Source organism: Cantharellus anzutake (genome assembly GCF_015039405.1).
Source record: "Cantharellus anzutake strain C23 chromosome Unknown EI90scaffold_18, whole genome shotgun sequence".
NCBI lineage: Eukaryota > Fungi > Basidiomycota > Agaricomycetes > Cantharellales > Hydnaceae > Cantharellus > Cantharellus anzutake.
The window spans coordinates 702772-718420 of NW_024066968.1; the positions used below are offsets into that span (position 1 = coordinate 702772).

At 52.8% G+C, this 15649-nt stretch overlaps 1 non-coding gene across 1 annotated transcript; it reads left to right on the plus strand.

Annotated features, from left to right (window-relative positions):
- The first annotated feature begins 6880 nt into the window (after positions 1-6880).
- Positions 6881-6953, plus strand: EI90DRAFT_t116. The gene has a single exon. It is a non-coding gene; the product is annotated as a tRNA-Thr (tRNA).
- Positions 6954-15649: the final 8696 nt, after the last annotated feature.

Sequence of the window (15649 nt, forward strand, 5' to 3'; positions counted from 1 at the left end):
TAAGTCAGGGTATGTGCCTGTCAGGGGACATAGCGTAAGCGGTTCTCTGTTACCCTATCGATATCGCGTAAGACTATATCACCGCATGTAGCCGCATCGGCCCTCATATATCGTAAATCCCTCACCTTCTCCTGATCCGACTCTGCCCCCTGATCCGAGTGTTCCTTCATCTCTATTCACTTCGTTTTCTATCGGATCATTGTTTAGTTCCTTTGATCCTATCTCTTCCGATTGATTGATGTCACTCGTGTATATAGCTCTATGTGCCGCTGAGGGTTGGAACCTCAGCTTTGTCTACGACTAGGTTTTCGGGCGATATTCGACTCGGACTGATGAGCGATCCCTGACAGTGCCCTGACAGGCCACTGCAAACAATCTGCTCAAACAAGCAGACATTCAGGTGGACACCACTCCACCAGAAATGCTTTGACGAGATCAAATGTCTAGCATGCAGGGCTCTGATCCTGAAGCCTGTCCAGTGGAATCCACCAGAAAGCCTCTCAGAAGAAGAGAGGAGCAAACTCCATGTCTGGGTCATAACAGACGCATGCCCAGCGGGCATGGGCGCACTAATTGGACAAGGCGAAAAGTGGCAGACTTGCCGCCTGGCCACATTCATGTCCAAAAAGTTCACCAACACACAACGTAGGTACTTCACCTATGAGCTCAAGGCACTGGGCATCCTCGAAGCACTCATGAGATGGCAAGACAATCTCATGGGAGGCTGTGAATTCACAGTAATCACGGACCACAAAGCTTTGGAATATTTCAAAGCAAAAAACCACAACTCAGGTAGACACCTGAGATGGCAAGCTTTAATTGCAAAATAAAATATGTGGAAGGCCACAAGAACAAAGTGGCAGATGCACTTTCACGGTACTATGACTTGTCAACTAATGAGGATCTGCATTTCGATGACTATGTGTCGGCGGACATCCATCTGGACAAAAATGCAGAAGATACTATCCCTGACAGAATCAAGGAATATGAAGAACTGCTGCTAAGCAGTACCCTGAGTAAAAACTCAGAGAAAAAGAGACTCGCAGCAATACATGTGAGAAATACCCTAGAGGAAGCTCTAGGGGGAAATCCTGGACTGCTTCACCCACTCCTGACCCCAGAAACACCGTGGTTGTCAATAGCCATGGACTTCACAGGTCCATTCCCAACAAGCTTGGGATATGATTACCTCTGGGTAATCATCTGCAGGTTGACGTCCAACATCCACCTAATTCCAATAAAAACAACAACAAATGCATTAGAACTAGCGTTTGTATTCCTTCATGAAGTTGTAAGACTTCATGGTCTACCACACTCAATCATATCAGATCGAGACTTGAAATTCACATCAAAATTTTGGCACGAACTACACCGAATACTCAGTGTGCAGTTGAAATTCACAACTGCATTCCACCCGCAAGGCGATGGCCAAGTGGAAAGAATGATACAAAAAGTAGTACAGATACTATGCATGATGGTCAGACCAGATCAATGCAACTGGGCAGTGAAGCTGTCGATGGTGGAATTCGCAATCAATGCGAGCTCGAACACATGGACAGGATTTGCCCTGTTTGAATTAATCTATGGCCACATGCCAAAGATGTGCCTAACAGCACCACCCTCGGACTATCTGGGAGTAAATGACTTCACCCAAAAGGCGAAGGAAAACTTCATGGCAGCACACGACACGATAATACACAATCGTGCCGCTCCTGGTGCTTTTCTTTGTTGTTTGACAAGTTCTGCAAGACCTGCAGAACTTGTGGGTATCCCTCCTCATCGACTTCCACCAGAAGTGTCAATGGAGGGTTTCCACTGTTTTCTTGGATCCTAAGTGTCCAAGTGTTTCGTGGATGTTTTCGAGGATTATTCCTCAAATGGACTGCCTTTCGTAGTTCCCTTTCGGGACTACTATTTGGGTTGTTCCTCCTTCTCCAAGTTGGGTTATCAGCCCAGTGGTCTTGTCGAAGACATTGGAGGAGGAGGGTTTCGTGTGATGTGTCACTTCGGATTTATGCTCCCAATAGCGCGCATCGAAGGTCTGTGACAAGGTGTGGAGTTCTGAAAGAGTAGAAGGTTTACCTACCCTGGCAATGTCATCCTTGATACTTTCCGGCAATTCGTTATAGAAAAAATGATGGAGCATGGCTTCTCTGTAACCATGAAGTTGAGAAGCGTGTCGATTGAACTCGACAACGTACTTGTTGATGTGGTGCCCATCCTTCATGTCCAGGGTCATTAGTTGGACTTCAGCGTCGCCCACAGGATCATGAGGTCTGAAGTTTGTTTGAAGTTCGTTGATGAACTCTTGGTAGTTATTCATCCATCGAGGACAAAGTGTAGAATTTTGGTCAAATAACAGATCCAGCTCAAACCAATTGAGGGCCTCCCCTTGAGGTAGGACTGTGTGAAGATGACCTTGGCGCAGTCACTAGCAAAAGCAAGGGGGCAGTCCTGGAAGTTCAGTTTGCATTGGACCAGAAATACTCGGAGTTCATGGGGATCTTTTCTGTTGAACTGTTTGGGCTCACGGACCTTGGTCCGGAGAACGGAGGATGGTGGAGGAGGTGGACGTCTGGTGTGACAAGCCAAACTGGCGATGGCTTGGGCTAGCTGTGTAATAGCTACGTTGGGGATGGGTTCGGCATTGTCGGCAGTTGGGACAGTAGGGATGGGAGGATCAGCAGGAGGAGGGTCAACGAAATTGGGGACCTCAGAACCGAGTCCAAAGAAGTGAACTGGATCTATGGGCTGTTCCGTGGCATCTCCGAAGTCAGAATCTGCAACTGGTGATCGATTTCTAACAGGATGCATGATCGGAGTCGATGGGAGAGGGGTTTCTAAATTAGAGAAGCTGCGAAACTCAACTGGGTTTCTCGCCAGACGACTAGGACCAGGCTGAGAGGGTTCAGGGGACAGTGAGGCAGAGTTAGGGACTAATGTGCATAGTTGCGAACAAGTGCGAGGGGCTTTGGGTGCCATACAAGATGTGTACTTGTCAGGGAGTGATAAAATACTGTTAGAGACCGGATCAAGATGAAGGAGTTGTCTCCGTGGCAGAGGGCTTCGGCCTCAGCGACTCAGACCAGGAGCGCTGTGCCAAGTTACACGTCCGTGCCCTAATTTACTTACTGGCAATGAGAACTAAAGGGGGATCAACTCTAGTTGATTTTATCACTGAGGTGTAACCTATGTACAAGTTAAGTATATATATAGTTACATTGAGGCAGGCCTGTGAATGGCAGGACCGAGTGGAGTAGGGCTGATGGAGTTAAACATTAGCCGATTGAATATTACCAACAAGTTGGGTTACAGAGTTAGCGGAGTGGCAGGTGATAACCCAGAAACAGAAAGGAGGGATAGGCCTGAAGGTAGACTTGCAGGGCAAGCAAGTGAATTGCCCAGCAGGGGCAGGAGTGCACCAGCAGACATCAGAGCTGTCCGGAGGCCTTCAGGGCTCTGTACTTAGGGAGGTGTAGGTAATATATTGAAAAGAGGGGGTGGTGACCATCGAGGGAGGCAGAGGTGATTGCGGAATACGGGAGCTCCAAGGTTAGTGAAGAAGGAGTGGAGGTAGTCTGGAAGGGTCGGAGGTAGTGGAAGACAATGGCCATGGATGGATATGACAGTGGAGCTACATGCTGAATCAATGGGAAGTATGGATGATACTGATTATGTGGCTGACACTGATCTTAATGACAGCTTTCCTGATACACCCACATTGCCCAGTTCCCCTCCAACACTTCCTTCCTTCCTTTCCCCTACTGTGCCAGCAACATATTCCAGTGGCCATCCTGTTAGATCGGGCGGATTTGGATGACTCCGGAATGGAATTGGAGACTTAGCATGGAAGGACCTCAGCCTCAGCGACTCATGCGGAGCGCTGTGCCATTACTGGTTGTCCTGGGGGTCCCTAATTTCAGATCTAGCAGAGGGAAAGTCTCTTGGGGGGAAATCAAGTCGATTTCGGACTGAGGTTACAAGTTACTATGTACATTGTATATAAGGAGGGGTCCGGAATCAAAAGGAGCAAGGGTACTCCAAAAGGAGACAAAGGGAGCTGAAAGGAGGAACAACACTGAGGGTCAAGGGTTTGACTCAATGGTGTTTCCCAAAGGAGGAGTGAAGGGCTAAGCAAGGCCCAAGGAGGAAGGAAGGAGGATGGGAGTGGGGAATGGCTAGCTGACTGAATAGAAAGGAAGCAGCAGCCCAAATAGGAATGAGGGAGAATAGCGGAGTTGAATGGAGCAATGCAATAGTTGCAAGGTCCGAAGTAAGTCCGGAAAGTCCGAACTCGGAAGTTAAACTCCGGAATATTGGCAAAGGCAATTAAATGGAATGAGCTAACCAATACAATGGGTATAAGCGGAGGTGGGGTCAAAGTCCGAGGTCAGAGCTAAGACCGGAGGTTCCAGAGATGGAGACGCGAACGGGATTCCGGAGTGGAGGTCCGGAGTCGGGAGCATAGGTGTTGTGTGCTCATCTGGAAGGTGTCGAGGTTGAGGTCGGACCCGGAATGTTCCGGAGTCGGACCGAAGGTGGTGTCAGAGCCGGAGGTGGGATAACCTCTTGGGAGTCAGTAAGGAGAAGGTGATGGAAAGGGAAATAGGGCTCCGGAGTCAGTTTTGGAGTTCCAGGAGCCTGGAGTGGAGGTCAGGATTGTATGGATATGACACTTCCAAAAAATACACCATGCTCGAAAAACAATGGGAGTGTCATAGATGTCATAGTTACTGTTGGCCACATACACATGCAAGGGGAAAACACCTTCACCTTAGTAATGCGATGCTGTCCTTATGGGCGCAACAGTGGGTATGTATAATTCACTGTAATCACACTGGCATTGAGCTTATGGTTATTGCAGACTGACTGCATCCCCGGAGTTGATCTCCACAACCCCCCAGCCCATCACTGGTTTGATGTGGCAGCTCTGAGAAACAGACCAAGGCTGTCAATGAGAAGCAGCATCAAGAATCTAAGAAGCGTTTGCATGACACCAGTCCACCAAAAACCCCTACTAAATCCAAAAAAGTCACAAGCCCTCCAGCAAAGAAGGTCAAGGTTGACGTGATACCAGCCAAACAAGAGCCTGAAAAAGAAACCATCATCCTTTCTTCTGACCCAATAACACCAGTATTTCTCCGTCGCCGTTCATCCAAAGTCGGAACTGACTTTGTTGATCTTTCATCTTCCCCCATCCCAGGACCTTCCAAGAAGAAGGATCCCATTATTTTCAACCTTTGCAGCGACAGTTTTGCTGATGATTTTGACATAGAGTACACAAAATGTTAGAGGACAAGTGTGCACACACACAGCATGTATTTACCGTCAAAAAAGTCACCAAGTCGCTGTGTTATAGGACAGAAAATAGCATATTATTCTAACAGTTATGTACATCATCTTGTCAGGGGACGCTGTTGTGGGGACAACTCCGTGTACCGCAAAAAGTCGGATTCTGCGGAATTTGGCCACCAACATACACCACATACCCTCTGACGCTCCCGATGCTCATTCTATCACTATCCAACACTCCATACACTCACTCCTTATTTTCCCCATCATTCCCGACAACCCCAAGCAAAATTCCCATGCCCAACCACGCCGCCAATTTCACCCCCTCTCCAAACCTCCATACCCACACTCACAACACCCGATAGTGATGCTCTACCACCCTTCTTCACCCCCGGAGCATTTCCCAGAATGGCAATCCCATACCCGGATGGTTCAGCATGGAGTATACTCTCACATGGTCTTGACAGCACCTGTCAATGGCCACATCTCAAGAAGTACTGCACCAAATGGGATGAATGAGGGCTCGTTGGAAAGCTGGAGACGAGGAGGTTGCTGACGGAGGATAAGCGGGCGCTGTGGCGAACTGTTGCTGAGTTAATTTTCACAATTCCCATTTCGGACCCGTTGTCACATTTTCCCCATTCATTCATATTTCTTCTATTGTTTCTTTGTTCCCAATTGGATATTCATCATTTACGGTTGCCTAACGGCCCGATTACATTCCCCCAGTCCATTCATTCCATTTCCAACTCATATAAAATAGATAACAGCTTGTACATAACAAGTTAGTATTGAATAGACCCGTGAAGGGACAAGCAGAAGTTGCATCCAAGTGGCAAAGACGCCATCCACAACCCTAACGCCCCCCTTGAGATTGTTTCTCACGTCTAAGACCCCTCTCATCATAATACTCAGCCTTGACATCCAAGAGAGACATAGGTGAGTGTTTGTTTGAGGTTTTTGCAGACTCAGTAGTGCCCACGGACCAAAACCCGGCCCCACAAACCACACCCATGCACACTACCACCCTCCCCCTTCTCTCTGTCTCGAGTCTAGGCGATAGACCCGTTACAACGCACGTGCTCGCACAGGATGCTCCGATAACCTAGTTGTGATTAAAGCCGGGGGAAAGGGATGTCCCCATCTTAGGGTCAGCTATATACATGTAGAGTCCGGCAATAAGGAAACCAAATGGATTGCCGATAGAATCATGTGATCATAGAATGTTCCAGAACAATGCCGGAGATGATCCGGGTCACCGGGGCTTAGGTAAGCGGAGTAGATGGGAATTACCGGCATACTTCCCATGCGCATATGTGCAGCCGGCATAGGGTCCAGGGTCATTACTGATCCCTGACACATCTAAGCCAAATAGCCTGAATGGCTAAACCAGCCGCGTGTTGAGACTTCAGTCACTGAGTATACCGCTTCAAAGAGTAAAACTTTGGCAGCATTCATATCCCTCCCAGACAAGACAATGTCAACGTGGTTCCTATTGAGACAAAGCCAGTGTTTGATTGTAGAAAAAGCTTCTTCAATTGGGTTCAAGTCAGGGGAGTAGGTGTTAGAAACCACCTCCACCTAATGCGGGCATTTAGTGTAATGGTAACACACTCTTGGTACCTATGCAGGGTTCTGCGGTTCGACTCCCAGAATGTCCATATTTTAGCATTAAGGTTCCCAAGACCATGTGTACAAATTCCAACAGTAGGGAGGGAGAAAGATGAGATGAATGTGTTAGACACTGGTCCGGGGTCGGCACCGAAGGTCGCCGTTGCGGGCCACTATAGGCCACGATGGCCATGATGCCAGGAACAAGGCCCGAGGGTAGGGCATTTGGCCTCAGCGACTCTAAAGGAGCACTGTGCCCCCTAGCTGTCTCTTGGCCCTCATTTCAGACTTACTGGGGTTGCCTTGCTGGGGTCAGGACTTGGGAGTCGTGGTCAAATCGATATTTGTCAGGGCACACCCCCCTGACCCGGCCCCACCTGGCCCCACTTCACCCGGTACCCCGCCACCCAGCCTCCTCCTACCTCCTCCCTCCTTCCTCTTTCTCTCTTTCTCCATTTCACTTCCTCTTCATGTATTTCACTTTCTCTTTATTTTCTCTTTATTCTACATGGACGACCTTTCCTTGTATCAATGTACCATTGACCCACCTGCAGCATGCTCACGACATGACCAGCCCGGGCACCCCAGGCGACCCCCACTATGTCCAGCTCATGCGTTCACAGCGGACACCCTCAGGATCCCCCACGGGGACACCTGGGTGACTACGGCTGTATGCGAGGATGACATGGCACCCGTCATGTGACCCAAGCCGCATGTATATAAACATACCTGAAGTGGGAACCGAAGAAGTAGCCTTCTTCTCATCCTTTTCCACTTCAGGTAAGTAACATAGTATTCCCTTTTAATAATAATAACATCCTTTTCCACTTCAGTCTGAGTGGCCAGGGACTGTCTCCTGAGCCGGGCCTGCCAGTATGCACGCCTGCTCCACACCCCGTGAGACTTCTAGTGTCAGGCGTCCCACCCGGGCTTCCTCTACCCCGGATGCATCCCTGACAGCAGAAGAAGGCTTCAACCTCATCTCCCCCATCCCTCCTCCCTCCCCTGGCATGGTAACCGAAGAGCAGTATGATGACTCGGTTCCAAGAACTACAGGCCATCATCGAAAACCAGGTCTTGAACCAGCCAGCACCCGCCCCCATGCCCGCACCTACACCCGCCCCTGCACCCACACCTGCGCCCAGACCCAAGGGGCCTAAGGTTGCCCCCCCACCGCCTTCTCAGGAGCCAGCGAAGACCTTGACCGTTTCAAGGCCGAATGCGGCATCTATTTCCATGTCCGCACGGCTGAGTTCCCCACCCCCCTCTCTCAGATCCTCTTCGTGTTGTCCTACATGAAGGGGGGGACTGCAGGAGCATGGGCGACCCAGTGTACCATCGCACTGTTAACGGCAAACTCTCCCACCCTCACCATGGACGAGTTCAACACGGAACTCAATGCCATGTTCCAGGACCCCAACTGGGAAGCCACTGCCCGGCAGAAGTTGGCAGACATCCGACAGGGGAGTGACTCTGTGGACAAAGTCATCCAGGAGTTCGAGATACTGGGACCCACCTCGCGGCTAGGCGACGTTGGGCTTGTCGACCGTTTCGAGCAAGCAATCAATGCCCGGCTCCACGAGAGTATATATCGCCTCCGCCCCATGCCTACCACCTGGGCCGAGTGGAAACGTGAAGCCACTCTCCTGGACAACCAGTGGCGACGCTTCCAGGCAACACAACCCCGCGCGCCCCTGCCCAGGCCTCCGTTTACCCTGATGCAACCCCACCAACCGCAAACCCCCCTCACGCACATCCCACACCTGCAGCCCCACGACCTGGGCCTGCAGCCCCACCCCCAACTCCTGCAGCCCACCCCCCTACAGGGACGGGCCCGCAACCCATGGACCTTGACCGCTCGAGGACTGACCAGAGGAGGAATGGGCTGTGTTACAACTGTAACGCCCCAGGGCATATCGCACGAGACTGCCCGCAACCTAAGGTCCACCGGGTCCGATGCCTCCACCTGGAAGACCTTCGAGCACTGATGGAGGGGTTGAGGAGGCAGCTGACTGAGGAACCAGAGGGAGAGGGGGAAGAGCCAGAGGCAGGGCCTCAGGAGGATTTTCAGGAAGGCAGCCAGTGAAGGATGCATCCCAGGTGCCCATAGAGGATAACTCGTGTAAATACTGCAGTGCGCGTAAGCCAGCAATGCCAAAGCTTCACCGAGTTATCGCAAAAAAGAGGAGAAAAAGCGCATCTCCAGCATGAGAGAGTGAAAGAACCCCAAGGGTAACACCCAAAGTAGCGGTGTCCCCACCCGCTATCTACGTCCTCTCTAAACAGTCCCCCAGGTCGCTCAGCCTCACTGTGAAGCTGACTGCCCTGACCTCCCTCACCTCTGTATCCATGTCAGCGCTCCTAGACTCAGGAGCCACCGGGAACTTCATAAGTCCCGAGTTCATCCGGAAGCACAACCTTGAGACCACCCGGCTCCCTCAGCCCATCCTGGTCCGCAATGTCAATGGGACCCCCAACGAGAATGGAGCCATAACTGAGGAACTGGAGGCCGTCCTGACGTTTGTCAGGGACCGACCCGGGGTCGAGAGCGCCCGGGTGTATCGCCCGAGGCTGAGGGTCCGGTAGGTATGACACGGGCGTGCGTAACAACGGGCCTGAAGCAGACAAGGGTCCCTGGCCACTGAGACTAAAGTGGGAAATGTGTTATTGTTATTATCAAGGGAAGTGTAAGCTACTTGCCTAAAGTGGGAAATGTGAGAAGAAGGTTGCTTCTCAGTTCCCACTTAGGCTGTGTTTATATACATGTGGTTGAAGGCCACGTGGGAAGCGCCACATCATCCCAGCACACAGCCACCTCCGTCCGGGTACCTCCGTAAGAGGTCCTAGGAGCGTCCGGTATGCGGGGGGTCGTCCGGTGTGTCCGGGTTCGGGCGCGTTACACTGCAGCCGGGTCAATGGTACATTGATACAAAGGAAGTCGTCTGTGTGATAAGAAAGGAATAAAGAGGAGAGAGAATAGAAAAGAAGGGGAAGAAGAAAGGGAAGGGAAAAGAGGGGGAGAGGGGGGAGGTCGGGAGGAGCGGATGATGGGGCACCGGGTTAGGTGGGGCCGGGTCAGGCGGGTGTGCCCTGACAACGTTCAGACGACACACAGAGCGGGCCCGGTTTGCAGTTGCAAACCTCGGGCGGCAGTCCCTCATCATAGGACATTCGTTGTTATGGAAATGGAATTTCCATTTTAGACTCTTATGGTTCTGTATCACATGATTGTATTGTAATAGAGTTGAACCAATCAATAATCAACAAAACCGCTGCCACACTACCTGTTCAACAACATGTCAAACCATCTATGAAACCACCTGTAAACCATTATGTCCAACCCTTTCCCTATCCTGCGCCAGAACGGACGAAAATGGGCGCTTCCGGCCCATTTTTGTAACATTCGTGGCTGTTGCACCACAACCCAGAGGTGGATTGGGCATGGCAGAAAGTGTCAGGGATGCATCCGGGGTGGAGGGGGCCCAGCTGTAGTGCCCGGCAGAGGGACCCTCTTGGGGGACGAAGTGGGCATGCATACTGACAGGCCCGATCTGGGACTGTAGTCCCTGGCCACTTAGACTGAAGTGGAAAACATGAATTGTTATTAAAAGGAAGAACTACACTACTTACCTGAAGTGGAAAACGTGAGAAGAAGGTTACTTCTTCAGTTCCCACTTCAGGTACATTTATGTACATGCAGCTTGGGTCACATGACGGGTGCCACGTCATCTACAGAGAGAGCCACAGCCATCCAGGTATCCCCACAGGGGATCCCGAGGGCATCCGCTGCAGGTGTGCGTGCTAGGCGTAGCAGGAAGTCGTCCGGGGTGTCCGAGCCGGACGGGTCAACAGTACAATGATACAAGGGAAGGTGGTCCGTGTAAATAGAAAGAATAAACAGAAAGGGAAAATGAAATAAAGGAGAAAGAGAAAAGAGGGAAAAGGGAGGAAAGGGAGGAAGGGGAAGAGGGAGGAAGGAGGGAGGAGGAAGGATGGGTAGCGGGGAGCGGGTGAGGTGGGCCCGGGTGGGCCCAGGTGGAACCAGGTCAGGCGGGTGTGCCCTGACAGAAAGTCACCATGTCCCGCTGCCCATCCTCCTGCAAGCTGCTACAGGCATGAGGTGACCCGGACCTCGCCCTGGAACCCGGGGACGGGATCTATGCCGCAATCATCCCCCCAGGGTGGGGGCATGACCTGAGAGCGACTACAACACCCTCCCAGCGGATGGCCCAGGAAGCCTGTGACCCGGAGGCAGAACCCATGCCGTTTGAAGCATTGGTGCCAGAGCATTACCAAGACTTCCGGGATGTGTTCTCGAAAGAAGCCTTCGACCAGCTACCCCCCCGGAAGCCCTGGGACCACGCTATAGACCTAGTCCCAGACGCCAAACTACCCAGGGGGAAGACTTTCCCCCTCTCACGGCCGGAGCAGAAAGAGTTGGACGAGTTCCTATGCGAGAACTTGCAGAACGGGCACATACGACCCTCCAAGTCCCCAATGGGGGCTCCAGTCTTCTTCGTCAAGAAGAAGGACGGGTCGCTACGTCTAGTCCAGGACTACCGGAAATTGAACGAGATCACAGTAAAGAACTCGTACCCGCTTCCACCCATCTCAGACGTTCTCGCCCACCTCCACAATGCCAAGTACTTCTCGGCTCTGGACTTATGATGGGGGTTTAACAACATCCGGATTAAGGATGGCGACGAGTGGAAAGCGGCATTCGCGACCAATCAAGGGCTGTTCGAGCCCATGGTAATGTTCTTCGGCCTATGTAACTCGCCTGCGACCTTCCAGACCATGATGAACGACATCCTTCAGGATTTCATCGATCGGGAGGTTGTCATTTGTTACATGGACGACATTCTCATCTTCACGGCCACCCTAGAGGAGCACCAGAGGGTAGTCCGAGAAGTCCTAGAGACGCTACGGAAGAGAAGGATCTTCCTGAAGCTGGAGAAGTGTAAATTCGAACGGATGCAGATCGACTACCTAGGCCTGGTCATCTCAGAGGGCAGCATCATGATGGACCCCATGAAAATCCGTGGAGTCCTTGACTGGCCAACCCCAACCAAGGTGAAAGAAGTGCAGTCCTTCCTAGGGTTCATGAACTTTTACCATCGCTTCATCAAAGATTTCTCCGAGAAAGCACGCCCCCTCCACGTGCTGACCCAGAAGACCCAAACCTGGAACTGGGGCCCAGACGAGGACTATGCCTTCCGCGCCCTCAAAGAAGCTGTCACCACCGCCCCCATCCTCTCCTTCCCTACAGACACTGGCCGCTTCAGGCTCGAGTGCAACGCCTCTAACTTCGCAACCGGTGCAGTCCTCTCCCAGCTCCAGGCAGATGGGGAGTTCCACCTGGTAGCATTCATGTCCAAGAGTTTCACGGACGTGGAGCATAACTACGAGATATATGACAAGGAGATGCTCGCGATCGTCCAAGCCCTGGAAGAGTGGCGACACTTCTTAGAAGGTGCCAGGGAGAAGGTCGAAATCTACACCGACCACCGTAACCTGAGTTACTTCCGGACAGCCCAGAGGTTAAACCGGCGCCAGGCCCGGTGGACCCTCTTCCTTTCCCGCTTCTACTTCACCCTCATCCACCACCCAGGGAAACTAATGGGGAAGCCGGACGCACTCTCCCGTCGAGCTGACCACCCGAAAGGGAAGGACGACAATGAAGGGCTGACCCTCCTCCAACCAGCCTGGTTCGAAGCCCGCGCGACAGAGGCGGTCTCAGTAGAAGGGGAGGAAGCAGGCATCCTGGAGAGAATATGTGGGGCAAAAGACCACGACGAGAGGGTGGTAAAGGCTATACAAGAGTTGAGGGAAGGGACGCTAAGATTGGACGAGTGGGAGGAGCAGGGAGACCTAGTCCTATACCGGGGGAGAGTGTATGTTCCAAAAGGCCCCCAACTCCGTCACGATCTGGTACAGCTACACCACGACGCATGGGCAACAGGGCATCCAGGGCGATGGAAAACCCTGGAACTCGTCTCCCGTGACTACTGGTGGCCCGGATGGCAGAGTACGTCGGGCGATATGTATGCAGGTGTGACACCTGCAACTGTGTGAAGTCGTTCCCCTCACGAAAGGTTGGGAAGCTCACCCCAAACAAAGTCCCCACCCATCGTTGGCAGGTGATCTCAGTGGATATGGTGGGAGAGCTCCCAGAGTCAAAAGGATACAATGCCATCCTTGTAGTAGTGGACCGCCTATCCAAACGCATCCACGCGGTCCCCACTGTGACGACTGTGGACTCGGAGGGTATTGCACGGCTCTTCCTAGAGCACATCTGGAGGCACCACGGGCTCCCTGAGGAGATCCTCAGCGATAGAGGGAGTGCTTTTGTCTCCCGCTTCTCAAAGGAGCTTGTGGGCCTCCTAGGTGTCAAGCTCACCCCCTCAGCGCCCTACCACCCCCAGACGGATGGACAGATGGAGCGGGTCAATCAAGAGATCGAAGCCTACCTCCGGGTGTTCATCAACCATCGCCAGGATGACTGGGCAGATTGGCTCCCCTTAGCGGAATTCTCTTATAATAACTGCATCCACTCCTCCACCCACCCAACCCCTTTCGAACTCGACACCGGCCAACACCCCAGGATGGGGACAGAACCCACACGCACATCCGAGGTGGAAGCCGCTGATGCATTCTCGTCAAGGATGATGAAAATGCAGGAAGAGGCGAAAGCAGCACTGGAACACGCAGCGGACAAAATGGCCCACTACTACGACCGAGATCGCGAGACGGCCCCAAAGTATCAAGAAGGTGACCAAGTCTGGCTCAACGCGCAAAACTACACGACCGACCGCCCGACCAAAAAGCTGGACCACAAGTGGCTTGGCCCCTTCAAGATCGTCAAAGTCGTCTCCCCGGCTGCCGTCAAACTTCAACTTACCGCGCGACAGAAAGGAGTCCACCTGGTCGTATCCGTGACAAACGTCAGACCATACCACCCAGACGACATCACAGAACGACCCACTGACCCGCACCCGGGCCCAGAGCTTGTAGATGGAGATGAAGAATATGAAGTCGAGAAAGTACTAGACTCTAAGTGGCTATGCCGGAAACCCTGGTATCTGGTGAAGTTTGCTGGCTGGCCAAACTCAGAGAACCAGTGGCTCCAGCGGGACCACTTAGTCCATGCCCCCGACCGGATCGAGGAATTCCACAGGACGCACCCCCAGGCCCCAGGAAGAGAGAGGGAGAACCACCTGGCCGCTTCGAGACGAAGCGGCTTAAGGAGGGGGTGATGTCAGGGCACACCCCCCTGACCCGGCCTCACCCGGCCCCACTTCACCCGGTACCCTGCCACCCAGCCTCCTCCCTCCTTCCTCTTTCTGTCTTTCTCCATTTCACTTCCTCTTCATGTATTTCACTTTCCCTTTATTTTCTCTTTATTCTACACGGACGACCTTTCCTTGTATCAATGTACCATTGACCCACCCACAGCGTGCTCATGACACGACCAGCCTGGGCGCCCTGGGCGACCCCCGCTACGTCCAGCTCGTGTGTTCACAGCAGACGCCCTCAGGATCCCCCATGGGGACACCCGGGTGACTACGGCTGTATGTGAGGATGACGTGGCACCCGTCATGTGACCCAAGCCGCATGTATATAAACATACCTGAAGTGGGAACCAAAGAAGTAGCCTTCTTCTCATCCTTTTCCACTTCAGTCTGAGTGGCCAGGGACTGTCTCCTGAGCCGGGCCTGTGTCAGGGCACACCCGCCTGACCCACCTTCACCCGGTTCCCCTTCTCCCACCCTGCACCCCTCCTTCATACCCCTTCCCCCTCTATCCCTCCCCCACTTCCCCTTCTATTTCCATTTCTATTTCTATTTCTATTTCTACTTCACACAGACGACCTTTCCCTTATATCCATGTATTATTGACCCGCCCGCGACGCACACACGACGTGCCTAGCCCCGGACGACCCCGGACGGCTCTAGGGTGCAACCTAGTGCACGCGCGTGCAGCATACACCCTCGGGATCCCCCACGGGGACACCGGGTGACTGCGGCTGTATGCGGGGTGACGTGGCGGACCTCATGTGACCCAAGCCGCATGTATATAAACACACCTGGGGTGGGAACCGAAGAAGTAACCTTCTTCTCAACATTCCCACTTCAGGTAAGTAGCATAGTTCTCCTTTTAATAATAACTCAACATTCCCACTTCAGTCTAAGTGGCCAGGGATCGCCGTCCCACATCGGGGCTGCCAGTACGCACGCCCGATCCATCCCCCGTGAGGTCCTCAGCACCGGACGCTACGCCCGGACCGCCTCGACCGCAGACGCGACCCTGACAGCCTGCCAGTATGCATGCCCGCTCCACACCCCGCAAGACTTCTAGTGTTGGGCGTCTCACCCGGGCCTCCTCTACCCCGGACGCGTCCCTGACAATATTAGAGCTAAGGTACAATAAAGTAACATACAGGATATATATAGGGAGAAAGAATGAATGGAAGCGGACCCGGGCCGAAGGCCGAAGGGTCCGGGGGCAAAAGGAAACAAAGAGCGGGGTTGGCCGCACAGTGGCGGCAATGACCGAGGGTCAAAACAAACAATAACAGATAAATAAAGGAAGGAGCATAGGGCCGCAATAGCGGCAATGGTATCATAGCGGCGCTGGACTCGGAGTTGGGCTGGAGTCGGGTGCAGGAATGGTAGCGGCCCTGTAGGGGCCAAGTGGGTGGGGTAGAGGAGTCGTGCTGGGCACAGTGCCAGAGGCGGACTCGGGG